Genomic DNA, 13,571 nt, shown 5'->3' on the forward strand with positions numbered 1-13,571 from the left:
TATCAATCATCTGTAATCTGGAAACAAGTGTTCACCTTTCCTGCCCTGCAGCTCCCCTAGAGGGGAAGACAGGTATTACACCGCTCTAATTTAAATCAATACATTATCAGCTAGGGTAAAAAAAAATAAAATAAATATATATATATATAATATATATATCTATTTATATATATATAATATATATAGAATATATCTATTTATATATATATATATATATATATATATAGAATATATATATAATATATATAGAATATATATATAATATATATATAATATATATATATATATATAGAATATATATATATATATATATATATATATATATATAATGTATTATATATTTATATTATTTATATATCAGGACATTTGTTTCAATAAGAGAGAGATAAAACAATAAGTCTCCCACCTGCTGCCAGTCCTTGTTGTGTGACCATTTCTACAGGATCTTGTAAGTGGATAAAAACGACGAGACCGGTGACTCCAAACAGTAAGATGAAGGAAAACATGTACGTCAGCCTCATAATTATTCCTCTCAAATCAATCCCGCATTGATCCAGGAAAATAAACCATGCCAGCAACCTCCACGGGGTTAGCAGCTTTCATCTTCTCATTTTTGTTTCCCACTTTTGGGCTCCGCAGGGCCACACCTGCAAAAAAAGAAAAACATGAGCTCTAAAAAAAATCGCTGCGAAATGTCCACAAAAGTTATATGAGCATCAAGTTTTCACTAACAATATAACTACTATAATACTACTCCTATGTACAAGAATATAACTACTATAATACTGCCCCCTATGTACAAGAATATAACTACTATAATACTGCCCCCTATGTACAAGAATATAACTACTATAATACTGCTCCTATGTACTAGAATATAACTACTATAATACTGCCCCTATGTACAAGAATATAACTACTATAATACTGCCCCTATGTACGAGAATATAACTACTATAATACTGCTCCTATGTACAAGAATATAACTACTATAATATTGCCCCCTATGTACAAGAATATAACTACTATTATACTCCCCTCTATGTACAAGAATATAACTACTATAATACTGCTCCCATGTACAAGAATATAACTACTATAATACTGCCCCTATGTACAAGAATATAACTACTATTATACTCCCCTCTATGTACAAGAATATACCGTAACTACTATAATACTGCCCCTATGTACAAGAATATAACTACTATAATACTGCCCCTATGTATAAGAATATAACTACTATAATACTGCCCCTATGTACAAGAATATAACTACTATAATACTGCCCCCTATGTACAAGAATATAACTACTATAATACTGCTCCCATGTACAAGAATATAACTACTATAATACTGCCCCATGTACAAGAATATAACTACTATAATACTGCTCCTATGTACAAGAATATAACTGCTATAATACTGCTCCTATGTACAAGAATATAACTACTATAATACTGCCCCCTATGTACAAGAATATAACTACTATAATACTGCCCCCTATGTGCAAGAATATAACTACTATAATACTGCCCCCTATGTATAAGAATATAACTACTATAATACTGCCCCCTATGTACAAGAATATAACTACTATAATACTGCCCTCTATGTACAAGAATATAACTACTATTATACTCCCCTCTATGTACAAGAATATACCGTAACTACTATAATACTGCCCCTATGTACAAGAATATAACTACTATAATACTGCCCCTATGTATAAGAATATAACTACTATAATACTGCCCCTATGTACAAGAATATAACTACTATAATACTGCCCCCTATGTACAAGAATATAACTACTATAATACTGCTCCCATGTACAAGAATATAACTACTATAATACTGCCCCATGTACAAGAATATAACTACTATAATACTGCTCCTATGTACAAGAATATAACTGCTATAATACTGCTCCTATGTACAAGAATATAACTACTATAATACTGCCCCCTATGTACAAGAATATAACTACTATAATACTGCCCCCTATGTACAAGAATATAACTACTATAATACTGCCCCTATGTACAAGAATATAACTACTATACTACTGCCCCCTATGTACAAGAATATAACTATTATAATACTGCCCCCTATGTGCAAGAATATAACTACTATAATACTGCCCCCTATGTACAAGAACATAACTACTATAATACTGCCCCTATGTACAAGAATATAACTACTATAATACTGCCCCTATGTACAAGAATATAACTACTATAATACTGCCCCTATGTACAAGAATATAACTACTATAATACTGCCCCTATGTACAAGAATATAACTACTATAATACTGCCCCCTATGTACAAGAATATAACTACTATAATACTGCTTCTATGTACAAGAATATAACTACTATAATACTGCTCCTATGTACAAGAACATAACTACTATAATACTGCCCCTATGTACAAGAATATAACTACTATAATACTGCCCCTATGTACAAGAATATAACTACTATAATACTGCCCCCTAGGTATAAGATTTAAGAACTACAGGGAAGGTTTAAAGCTTAAATTTTTCTTAACCAGTTATTAGATTTGGTCCATTTACATTTTACCTTTTTTATTACATATAGACCAAGCTGCTTGCAAAATGTCACCAGAAAACTGGGTCAGAGCAAATGTCACTCCTGACACAATCACTGAAGCTGAACAACATGATCAAACAGCCAAGAAGGGATGGCAGCATTAATGAAAACCACTTGTAAAGAAAGCCCCAGTCCTGGGTCCGCACATCACGCTTATTAGGACCAGCTGCAATTCCAGGTACTGCTCACCTGTCACTGTGCGTTATCATCCACCCAATGGAGAACACTTCAGAAAAAGCAAAAATAACACTCAGGATGGTTCAACAGCACAAAAACTATATGATCAAGTATGACAAAGTATCATCAACCATAGAAGACCATGTACAGATATTAGCCGGGACCCTCCAGTAATGGTCTAAACTGCATTTTGGGCTTCTGTTAAGTTTTCCATCAAGGTTTCTCGGATGACGTGGTTAAAGGGCGGAACTGGTGCATCTAATGGATGTGACAATCCCAGGTGACTGCGGGCAGCTATTTTTATGTTGGGAAGGGCTCAATAACCATGGGCCTCCCCAACCTGAGAATACCAGTCCCCAGCTGTCTGCTTTATCTTGGTTGAGTATCAAAATTGGGGGGACCCTAAGCCATTTTTTTTCCATTATTTATTTAAGGAATTTAAAAAAAAAAACAAGTGGGGTCCCCCATGTTCTGATGCACAGCATAGATAAAGCGCTGCTTATTTATTTTTACACTCCACTTTGGTTGCCTTCACACTAGCTGTCTGGATCCCCAATTACAGATGCCAGCAAAGAGGGTGGGGGCACACTCTGACAGCAACCAATCACAGATGCTGTCACAGAGGGTCGGTGGGGGAAGCAGTGAATATTCATAAGATTTAACGAGTGGACCCAGAAGCAGGGTGACAGTATAATTGTCCTGCTTAATCCTGAATTTCCTTCCTTTTGCAGCCCCCTAGCCTTTACTACCACTTAACCTTTTCACGACACATGACTGTACTGGGTAGCTATAGAAATGGAAGAGCGATCAGACTGCTGATCGTTATAGTCCCCTAGGGGACCTGGTAAAATAAAAAATAAAAGTTAAAAGGTTTAAAAAAAAATTAATAAACAATACAAATTCAAACCATCCCCCATTCGACCCACTGAAAATTAAAAACGGTTAAAAAAATAAAAAATATACAAAAATTCTAAACGCCAAAATTTTGTTTTTTGGTCACCACAAATTTAGCGCAAAATGCAAAAAATCTGCCAATAATCTGCACAAAAATGTTACTGTTAAAAACGTCAGCTCGAGACGCAAAAAATAAGCCATCACGGAGTCATAGATCCTGAAAAATGAAAACGCTACGGGTTTTGGAATATGGCGCTAAAAGTGCGCCACTTTTTTGGACAAAATTGTGAATTTTTTTAACTTATTAGCTAAAAGTAAACCTATGCATGTTTGGTGTCTACAAACTCGTACCGACTTGAGACATCGCACCAACACATCAGTTTTACCATATAGTGAACACGGTGAATAAAATATCTCAAAAACGATTGTGCAATCACACTTTTTTTTTTGCAGTTTTTCCGCACTTGAAATTTTTTTTGCTGATTTCCAGTAGACTGTATGGTAAAACTCATGATTTCTTTTAAAAGTACAGCTTGTCCTGCAAAAAAAAGCCCTTATATAGCAAGATTGACGGAAAAATAAAAAAAAAAATTACGGCCCATTTCTCCTTATTTTGCAACTTATTTTTAGCAGCTTTGTTATTTATTCCTCTAAAATATGGAAAGAAAAAAAAAAAGCGCAAAAAATATTACAGACGGTAGATCTAGAGAAGGAAAGAAAAGCGACTTTACACATTTTGTTCCTAAATTGTACGCGCCATATGGTGTTCATTTTTGGTGGATTCAAGTACTACAAATGCACTTAAATAAGTTTATAAAAATAAAGAAAATGTGTCTGAGAATACTGACAATACAGAAAAAACTTTATTTTACTAAATAAAATTAAAAAAAAAACTTTGGTTTTACTATTATGTATTTCCTTTTTTTCTTCCCTTGAATCATTTCTATTGTCCTGTCATTTTTCTTGCACCACAAACCACCAAACAGCAAAAAAAACAAACAGCAGTATTAAGATGTTTGATACTTGTAGTATTTGTCTCTAGGGATCTTTTTCACCTCTCTAACCTGAGAATTTAAATTTGATGTGGTCATAGTAACCATCTATAAAAAATCTTTATACATCGTGAATTTGCTGTGGATTTTAGTGCGACAGCGTCCAATTACAACATTAGCAAAAAGGAGAGCACGTCTGTCACGGGGTACCTTCTCCAATATCAACAGAGAGATGACTGAACAATCCAAAGAACATTTATTCCATGCAGTCCAGAAGGTCCATAAAATAATCCACCACACAGAGGGTAAAGTAGTCCAGTAATGGCATAAATGTCCAGAAGATTATTCACAGTCCTTTTCCAAGGAAATCGGGGTTTCGCAACGGTTCTCTGGGGTGCTGCCTGTAGCTGCAGCTTCTTCCCCAGAGGATGAATCTTCACACTTGTTTCTTGTCCTTCTCAGCCAGACTAAATAATCCCCCCAGTAAGCAGAGAGTTTGGGTGGAATCCAGGCCCCCTCCCCCACACCAAGGGACAGAAGCACTGCAGGGGGTTATTAACCTGCAGACAGGACAAATAAATACATAGAATGAACAGAGCAACACGCCTAAAATACGAACCTATACAAAATGATACACAAACCACAATATCACACCATTACAATTTTGGCTAGATGCACATAGAGTCTTTCAAGGAGTTTTTGGAGAAGAAACGGAGCGTAAAGTCGCCAAACACTCTTTGCAAATCTCAAAATTCTTAAAAAATAATTTCAGTTTCCACCCTGAAAAAATACTTTGCGCCCACTGTCACAGGGTATATGGAGAAAGGACAGGGGACCTTAGGCTGGCCCTCAGACTTGCAACCCTGCGCTATCCCTTATCGCAGAGGTAGGTTTGATGGTAGCCAGGTCTGAGCCCCTAGCATTGCCCTAATTCCTGTCCGAGCCCTGATCTTACTTTCCCATCTCCCCGACCCTCGGTGTAGGCCAGGAAACACAAAGACAAACCCCCACAAAACGATATGGACAAGGGAGAACTGAAATTTATACACACAGCACTCAAAACACGCAGGAGAGACAATATGTGTACTGGGGAGTAACGAAACCAGGAAGTAAGGCACAACAGGGGAATCCTCACACCACTCACAAGTGCAGCACGAATCACCATGAACTGGAGAAACACCAAGACCGGGATTACAGAAGCTATCATCGGTGCATACTGGAAGGAAGCTGTGCTTTAAATAGGAAGGGGACAGCTGCACTTGGCAATAAGCAACCTGAGCATTTAGGTCCTGCTCACCAAGTCTGCAGGGATTAACTCCTGCAGAGCTTAAGACCAGTGAACCTGAATCAGCCGACGTCCAGCTCTGGCTGGTTCAGTATTTAGGTCCTGCTCCCTGATCCTACAGGGATTAACTCCTGCAGAGCTTCAGACCAGTGAACCTGAACCAGCCGACACCCGACTCTAGCTGAACCAGCCGACGCCTGGCTAAAGCTGAACAATCCAAAAGCCTCAGGTTGCTTGTCAGACTCTGTAGTGTGAACGGCACATACAGGAAAGAAGCCGTGCTTCAAATAGGGAGGAGACAGCTGCTTGTGGCAATCAGCATCCTCAGCATTTAGGTCCTGCTCACCAAGTCTACAGAGATTAACTCCTGCAGAGCTGCAGACCAGTGAACCTGAATCAGCCGATGCCCGGCTCTGGCTGAACAATGTAGAAGCCGCAGGTTGCTTGTCAGACTCTATAGTGTGAACAGAATCTGACGCCATTGTACCAGCAGGATTGTGCAGAGCCGAACATCGCATGACACCCACAAAGCCTTACATGGTGGATATTACAGAGGATTTTTACCCATTGACGTTCCCAGTGTTTCACGTATTACAGGGTATTTTTTGCTCCAGAGTTCCTCTTTCTAAAAGTTTCTGACACATTTGGCAATTGTGGGCTATATAGGCAAAGATTTTTGAAAGCGGTATACAAAAACGTATGCCACTATCCATCTTCGTAGCCCTATTCGTTGACGTCGGGGGGAGGTGGGGGTGTCAACATAGTAAGACCCTTTGACATATTCCCAAGTATCTTGAGCAAAACCCTTTATCTCCGACTCTATTTTGCCCCCATTATTTTCCATCCTTCCTTCCTAAATCCGGCAGACAAGCTTCTTTCCCTTCTGATTTGCGGAACGGATGTTGCGGTGTCTCCTCTCCGGCCGGCGCGCTCCGCACGCATCATTAGAAGTGACACCTCCATTTCCCTTTCAAAGTCCCCACTTTGGGGATTAGATTCCAATAAGTGATATGGAAATCACTTGTCAAGTCGGCTTCTGAATTAATGGACGCGCTCCTTTTTTCATGTGTTTGGTCCTTTCAGGATCCGCTCATGCAGATAAGCTTTTCTCCTGCAGGGGTTTGACATCCTAATTCATAAGCACGAAGAAAAGGGAAAAAAAGAAAGCTCTGACAGCCGCGCTCTCTTGTCACAGTCACTTGGCACGTGCGATACGGAGGAGCCTAAATGTGATTTCCTGCATTCAGTCCGACTTGTTAGATCTGAGAGTATGGGCGTTTGGCTTTCACTCAGTCTACCGCCCATGCTCAATTAAACATGGCCATTGTGAAGACGTCGTACAACTACAGACGACTCCACTCCCGCCTTAGATTGGCGTCTTTAGAGTACACCCAACAATTCTCCGTCTTTGTAGTTTCCCTGAAAATGGATGTGAAATATTAAACTGTATTCACTTGAATAGCAATTGGAGACGAGATGCAAACTATTGTCCGCTGTTATCCGCCTAGAACTGTAGCATAGTGCCAGTGTCTGAGATCACGGTATTGGAAACCCATCACAGGTACTCCTCACCTTTTAAGATGGTGGAATCTGTCTTCCCATGCCGACTATAGCTTTTGCTGTGTTGGTCTGTGTGCTGCTGTGTCCCAGTCCTTCATGCCGACTATAGCTTTTGCTGTGTTGGTCTGTGTGCTGCTGTGTCCCAGTCCTTCATGCCGACTATAGCTTTTGCTGTGTTGGTCTGTGTGCTGCTGTGTCCCAGTCCTTCATGCCGACTATAGCTTTTGCTGTGTTGGTCTGTGTGCTGCTGTGTCCCAGTCCTTCACGACGACTATAGCTTTTGCTGTGTTGGTCGGTGTGCTGTTGTGTCCCAGTCCTTCACGACGACTATAGCTTTGCTGTGTTGGTCTGTGTGCTGCTGTGTCCCAGTCCTTCACGCCGACTATAGCTTTTGCTGTGTTGGTCTGTGTGCTGTTGTGTCCCAGTCCTTCACGCCGACTATAGTTTTGCTGTGTTGGTCTGTGTGCTGCTGTGTCCCAGTCCTTCACGCTGACTATAGCTTTTGCTGTGTTGGTCTGTGTGCTGTTGTGTCCCAGTCCTTCACACCGACTATAGCTTTTGCTGTGTTGGTCTGTGTGCTGCTGTGTCCCAGTCCTTCACGCCGACTATAGCTTTTGCTGTGTTGGTCTGTGTGCTGCTGTGTCCCAGTCCTTCACACCGACTATAGCTTTGCTGTGTTGGTCTGTGTGCTGTTGTGTCCCAGTCCTTCACACCGACTATAGCTTTTGCTGTGTTGGTCTGTGTGCTGCTGTGTCCCAGTCCTTCACGCCGACTATAGCTTTTGCTGTGTTGGTCTGTGTGCTGCTGTGTCCCAGTCCTTCACACCGACTATAGCTTTGCTGTGTTGGTCTGTGTGCTGCTGTGTCCCAGTCCTTCACGCCGACAATAGCTTTGCTGTGTTGGTCTGTGTGCTGCTGTGTCCCAGTCCTTCACGACGACTATAGCTTTTGCTGTGTTGGTCTGTGTGCTGCTGTGTCCCTGTCCTTCACGCCGACTATAGATTTTGCTGTGTTGGTCTGTGTGCTGCTGTGTCCCAGTCCTTCACGCCGACTATAGCTTTTGCTGTGTTGGTCTGTGTGCTGTTGTGTCCCTGTCCTGCTGGGGATTGTATTGCGTGGTGCTTGGAGTTGTTGTTTCCTCCCTGCTCTTATTTTTCTTGCCACTCTACACTATGGTTTCTCAGGTGTTTCTGAGTTACACAGGCAGCCTCAGGTGTTCACCAGCTGTGTGCTCATTAATGGTCAGGCTAGGAAGAGTTAAACTCTACTAACCTGCTGTTTACTTCTGGGATCAGAAGCGGACATATCACGGGTGCAACCGAAGTCCTAAGTGTTTGGGGGGCCCCATCTCTACCTCCAACGCAGGTTCAATTGTGCATTATAATAAGCTCCTGGATTGCAAAGGCCCATATACTGTATATTTCTTGCACAAGAACCCTTTTCTGTCTATGTCCGCTAGTCTCTGGGATCACATGTTGTTGGAAACCCACTACAGTTACTCTTTGCCTTTTTAAGATGGTGGAATCTGTCTTCCCATGCCGACTATAGCTTTTGCTGTGTTGGTCTGTGTGCTGTTGTGTCCCTGTCCTGCTGGGGATTGTATTTCGTGGTTCTTGGCTTTGTTGTTGAGTTCTCCCGTCATCTAGTTGTTGTTTCCTCCCTGCTCTTATTTTTATTGCCAAGTTCACATTACAGATTCTGACACTCTACACTATGGTTTCTCTGGTGTATCTTAGTTACACAGGCAGCCTCGGGCGTTGACCAGCTGTGTGCTCATTAATGGTCAGGCTAGCAAGAGTTAAACTCTACTGACCTGCTGTTTACCTCTGGGATCAGGACCAAATTCCCAAGAGTTTGGGGGGCCCCATTTGTACCTCCAATGCAGGTTCAATTTTGCATTATAAGCTCTTTTAAGATTGCAAAGGGCCCATTTATATTTATTGCACAAGGGCCCTTTTCTGTCTATGTCTGCCAGTGTCTGGGATCACATGATGTTGGAAACCCATCACAGTTACTCCTCTCCTTTTAAGATGGTGGAATCTGTCTTCCCATGCTGACTATAGCTTTTGCTGTGTTGGTGTGTGTGTTGTTGTGTCCCTGTCCTGCTGGGGATTGTATTGTGCAGTGCTTGGAGTTGTTTTATCCTCCCTGCTCTTATTTTTATTGCCAAGTTCACATTACAGATTCTGACACTCTACACTTTGGTTTTTCTGGTGTTTCTGAGTTACACAGGCAGCTACGGGTGTTGACCAGCTGTGTGCTCATTAATGGTCAGGCTAGCAAGAGTTAAACTCTATTGACCTGCTGTTTACCTCTGGGATCAGGAGCGCACATATCACTGGTGCAACCAAAGTCCTAAGCGTTTGGGGGGCCCCATTTCTACGTCCAAAGCAGGTGCAATTGTGCATTATGATAAGCTCTTGGATTGCAAAGGGCCCATATATTTTTTTGCACAGGAGCCCTTTGCCGTCTGTCTCCGCTGGTTTCTGGGATCACATGTTGCTGCAGACCTATCACAGTTACTCTCCGCCTTTTTAAGATGGAGGAATTGGTCTTCCTATGCAGTCTATAGTGTATTGCTGTGTTGGTCTGTGTGCTGTTGTGTCCCAGTCCTGCTTGTAATTATATTGTGTGGTACTTTGAATTGTTGTGGAATCCTTTCGTCGTTTTGTTGTTGTTTCCTTACCGATCCTATTTTCCTCCTTACCGCTTATTGTCTTATACCTTTGTGAGAACATGCTGTAAGATAGAGTTTTGGTTTCCACTTTTTTTTCTATCTCTGTTGGTTTCATCCCACTCCTGTCCCGTGTCTCCCCTGTGATAGGAGGGGATTGGGTATAAAGATAAGGGCTGGTCAGCAGCAGGGTCAGGAAGGCGGCTCAGACATCCTCACCTTCAGAGGTAACTCAGATAAGGGAGAGCTAGGACCCCACTAGTCTGAGGGCCAGTCTAGGAAGGCAGGTGTAAGATCAGGGCTGGTCCACAGGAGGGTCAGAGAGGTGGTTCAGACATCCTCATCTTCTGAGGTAACTCTGAGATAAGGGATAGCTATGGTCCCCCAAGTCTGAGGGCCAGTCTAGGAGAGGAGGTATAAGATCAGGGCTGGTCCAGAGCAGGGTCAGGAAGGCGGCTCAGACATCCTCACCTTCTGAGGTAACTCTGAGATAACAGATAGCTAGGTTCCCCCTAGTCTGAGGGCCTGTCTAGGAACCCTGGACCCCGGCTCTCCTTATTCATCGTGCCAGCCACCAATGACCACTGGCCATTATTAATACAGTCTTTTCTTAAAGGGTAAATGGATCCTTGGGTCCCTGTTAGTCTCCAGGGCCTGGGTGCGGTTCAAAAAAGAGCAAATTAAAAGAAAAAATTGGTGCAAATGAAAAGCACAAACAGAGACTAAAAAAAACCCTAAATGGAATAACGAATCAAACCCTAAATTCTTTAGGCAGTCTTTGCCCCGCACCAGGTAAAATTTAATATATTCGTTTTGATTTCTGGAGGGTTTCAATGTCCCCTCCAATAAATGTGAATGGGATTGTTTCTGTAGTGAATGGATCTGCAAGTATCAAGGACAAAGTTGCACAAAAGTTTTGCAAAAACTGCCACAAGGGAAAATCCCCCCAAACTTCTGTTCTATGTGTATAGAATATATTACAGTCAGGTCCAATATCAGGATAGAAACATCCGCACTTCGGGGGATTCTTTTTGGGAATTAAATATTTACAAAACACAGATCTTATTTCCTGCAGAAGAAAAATCAAATATTTATTCTGAACACAATGCTGGTTTATAAATTGGAAGCAAATTATTATATTATAGGTTTATAGTATAACAGAGTTTCGATAGAATAGTGAACAATGCAAGACAGGACTTCTGATTCAAGACATTAAATGATATGGACTATTTATAGAATGAGCTCACTGAAGGATTCTCAGTTAAATCAAGTGCTCAAGTTTAGTATCCCTAATCCATTGGATACATGGCAATTCCTCAATCACTGGGGGTCCAACCTCTAGGACCCCACTGATCTCAAAAATCGGGAGAACCCCCTGTGAAGGAGCATTGCCCCTCCATTCATTCATATGAGGGTGCCATAGAACAACACAGAGCTCAGCTATGTCCGGCGTCGCACTAAGAGTGAATGGAGCAGTGTCCATGATTGACCTCGGCTCCATTCACACAGGGCTCTTCACAACCCAATTCTTGAAAACAGTCGGGGTCTCAGTGATCCCCTATCCCGCTATTCACGCTCACTTGCCTAATACTACTAGATTTTTATACTGTCACTGTGACTGCAGGATTGCAAGGGACAGAGGGCTTCTATACTGTCCCGCATGCTAGGGGACCCTATGTTATCCCTAACCTCACAGTTACCACTAATAGTGGAGATGCCAGAGTCCGGTGACTGGATATTCTCCTGAAAAGATCTAATCTGTTACCTTTCCTCCCAGCAAAGGGATAGAGGCTCCTATGCTATTCTTCATGCTAGGGGACCCTTGATTATCCCTAACCTCAGAGTTACCCCTAATGGTGGAGATGCTAGAGTCCAATGCCTGAATATTCTCCTGACCAGATCTAATCTGTTACCTGGTCTGTCTTAATCTGTATTACCATCACAGTCCTGCCCCTTCCTCTGGGGGGAAAGGTAACAGATTAGATCTGTTCAGGAGAATATTCAGGCATCTCGACCATTAGGGGTAACTGTGAGGTTAGGGATAACCGAGGGTCAAGTAAAACAGGAAAAACCAGCTAAAATGAAAAGTTTCTCCTTTATTTCTTGAGAATTTCAAGTACACGAGACATCAAAATTTACACAAGGAAGCCGCTATAATGGCGCATGCATTAACACATTTCTGGTGTGTTTCCATTAAGGGTGGATACACACCAGAAATGCGTTGATGCATATGCCATTATAGTAGCCTTGTGAAAATTTTAATGTCCCGTGCACTTGAAAATCTCAAGAAATAAAGAAGAAACTGTTCATTTGAGCTCGACGTGCTTGTTTTACTTATCGATTATCAGGATGTGCCAGGGCCTTTGTCCGGGATCTGAACAGAGAGTGGATACAGAAATGGTGAGCTGGATTTGTTGCTACTACTACATATAACTGAGGGTCCCCTAGCATGAGGGAGAGTATAGGATCCCCCAGTCCTTGCACAAAATTCAGACACACTGGAAACTCACAGGAACAAACAGTAAGAAATAAAAAGAGAAAAACAAGAGCAGGAAGGCAGCAAGAACATGACTGGCTGCCCCACAGCAAGTGATCATAAGCAGCCCAACAGAGATTAGCTCTTGCTAGCCTGCCTAAGTCTGTGGGTCGACACCAGAGTCTTCCTGCACTGATCACCAATGATACCAAGGTAGATGGAATGTGAAGATTTTGGAGGACGATACCAAGGTAGATGGAAGGTGAAGATGATGGGGGACGATACCAAGGTAGATGGAATGTGAAGATTTTGGAGGACGATACCAAGGTAGATGGAAGGTGAAGATGGTGGGGACAAAACCAAGGTAGATGGAAGGTGAAGATGATGGGGGACGATACCAAGGTAGATGGAAGGTGAAGATAATGGGGGACGATACCAAGGTAGATGGAAGGTGAAGATGATGGGGGACGATACCAAGGTAGATGGAAGGTGAAGATGATGGAGGATGATACCAAGGTAGATGGAAGGTGAAGATGATGGGGGATGATACCAAGGTAGATGGAAGGTGAAGATGATGGGGACAATACTGAGGTAGATGGAAGGTGAAGATGATGGGGACAATACCAAGGTAGATGGAAGGTGAAGAGGATGGGGACAATACTGAGGTAGATGGAAGGTGAAGATGATGGGGACAATACCAAGGTAGATGGAAGGTGATGATGATGGGGACAATACCAAGGTAGATGGAAGGTGATGATGATGGGGGATGATACCAAGGTAGATGGAAGGTGATGAGGATGGGGACAATACTGAGGTAGATGGAAGGTGAAGATGATGGGGACAATACCAAGGTAGATGGAAGGTGAAGATGATGGGGACAATACCAAGGTAGATGGA

The 13,571-nt window shown here is 42.0% G+C and overlaps 1 long non-coding RNA gene across 1 annotated transcript in view; it reads right to left on the bottom strand.

Moving 5' to 3' along the window:
- Window positions 1-411: 411 nt before the first annotated feature.
- Window positions 412-13,571, bottom strand: part of LOC142254207 (uncharacterized) — a 155,996-nt gene continuing 142,836 nt past the window's right edge. Inside the window, exon 3 of the long non-coding RNA XR_012727207.1 lies at window positions 412-647. This is a non-coding gene — a long non-coding RNA (uncharacterized LOC142254207). The remainder of the gene's footprint in view (window positions 648-13,571) is intronic.

The sequence above is a fragment of the Anomaloglossus baeobatrachus genome, chromosome 10 (assembly GCF_048569485.1).
Source record: "Anomaloglossus baeobatrachus isolate aAnoBae1 chromosome 10, aAnoBae1.hap1, whole genome shotgun sequence".
Lineage (NCBI taxonomy): Eukaryota > Metazoa > Chordata > Amphibia > Anura > Aromobatidae > Anomaloglossus > Anomaloglossus baeobatrachus.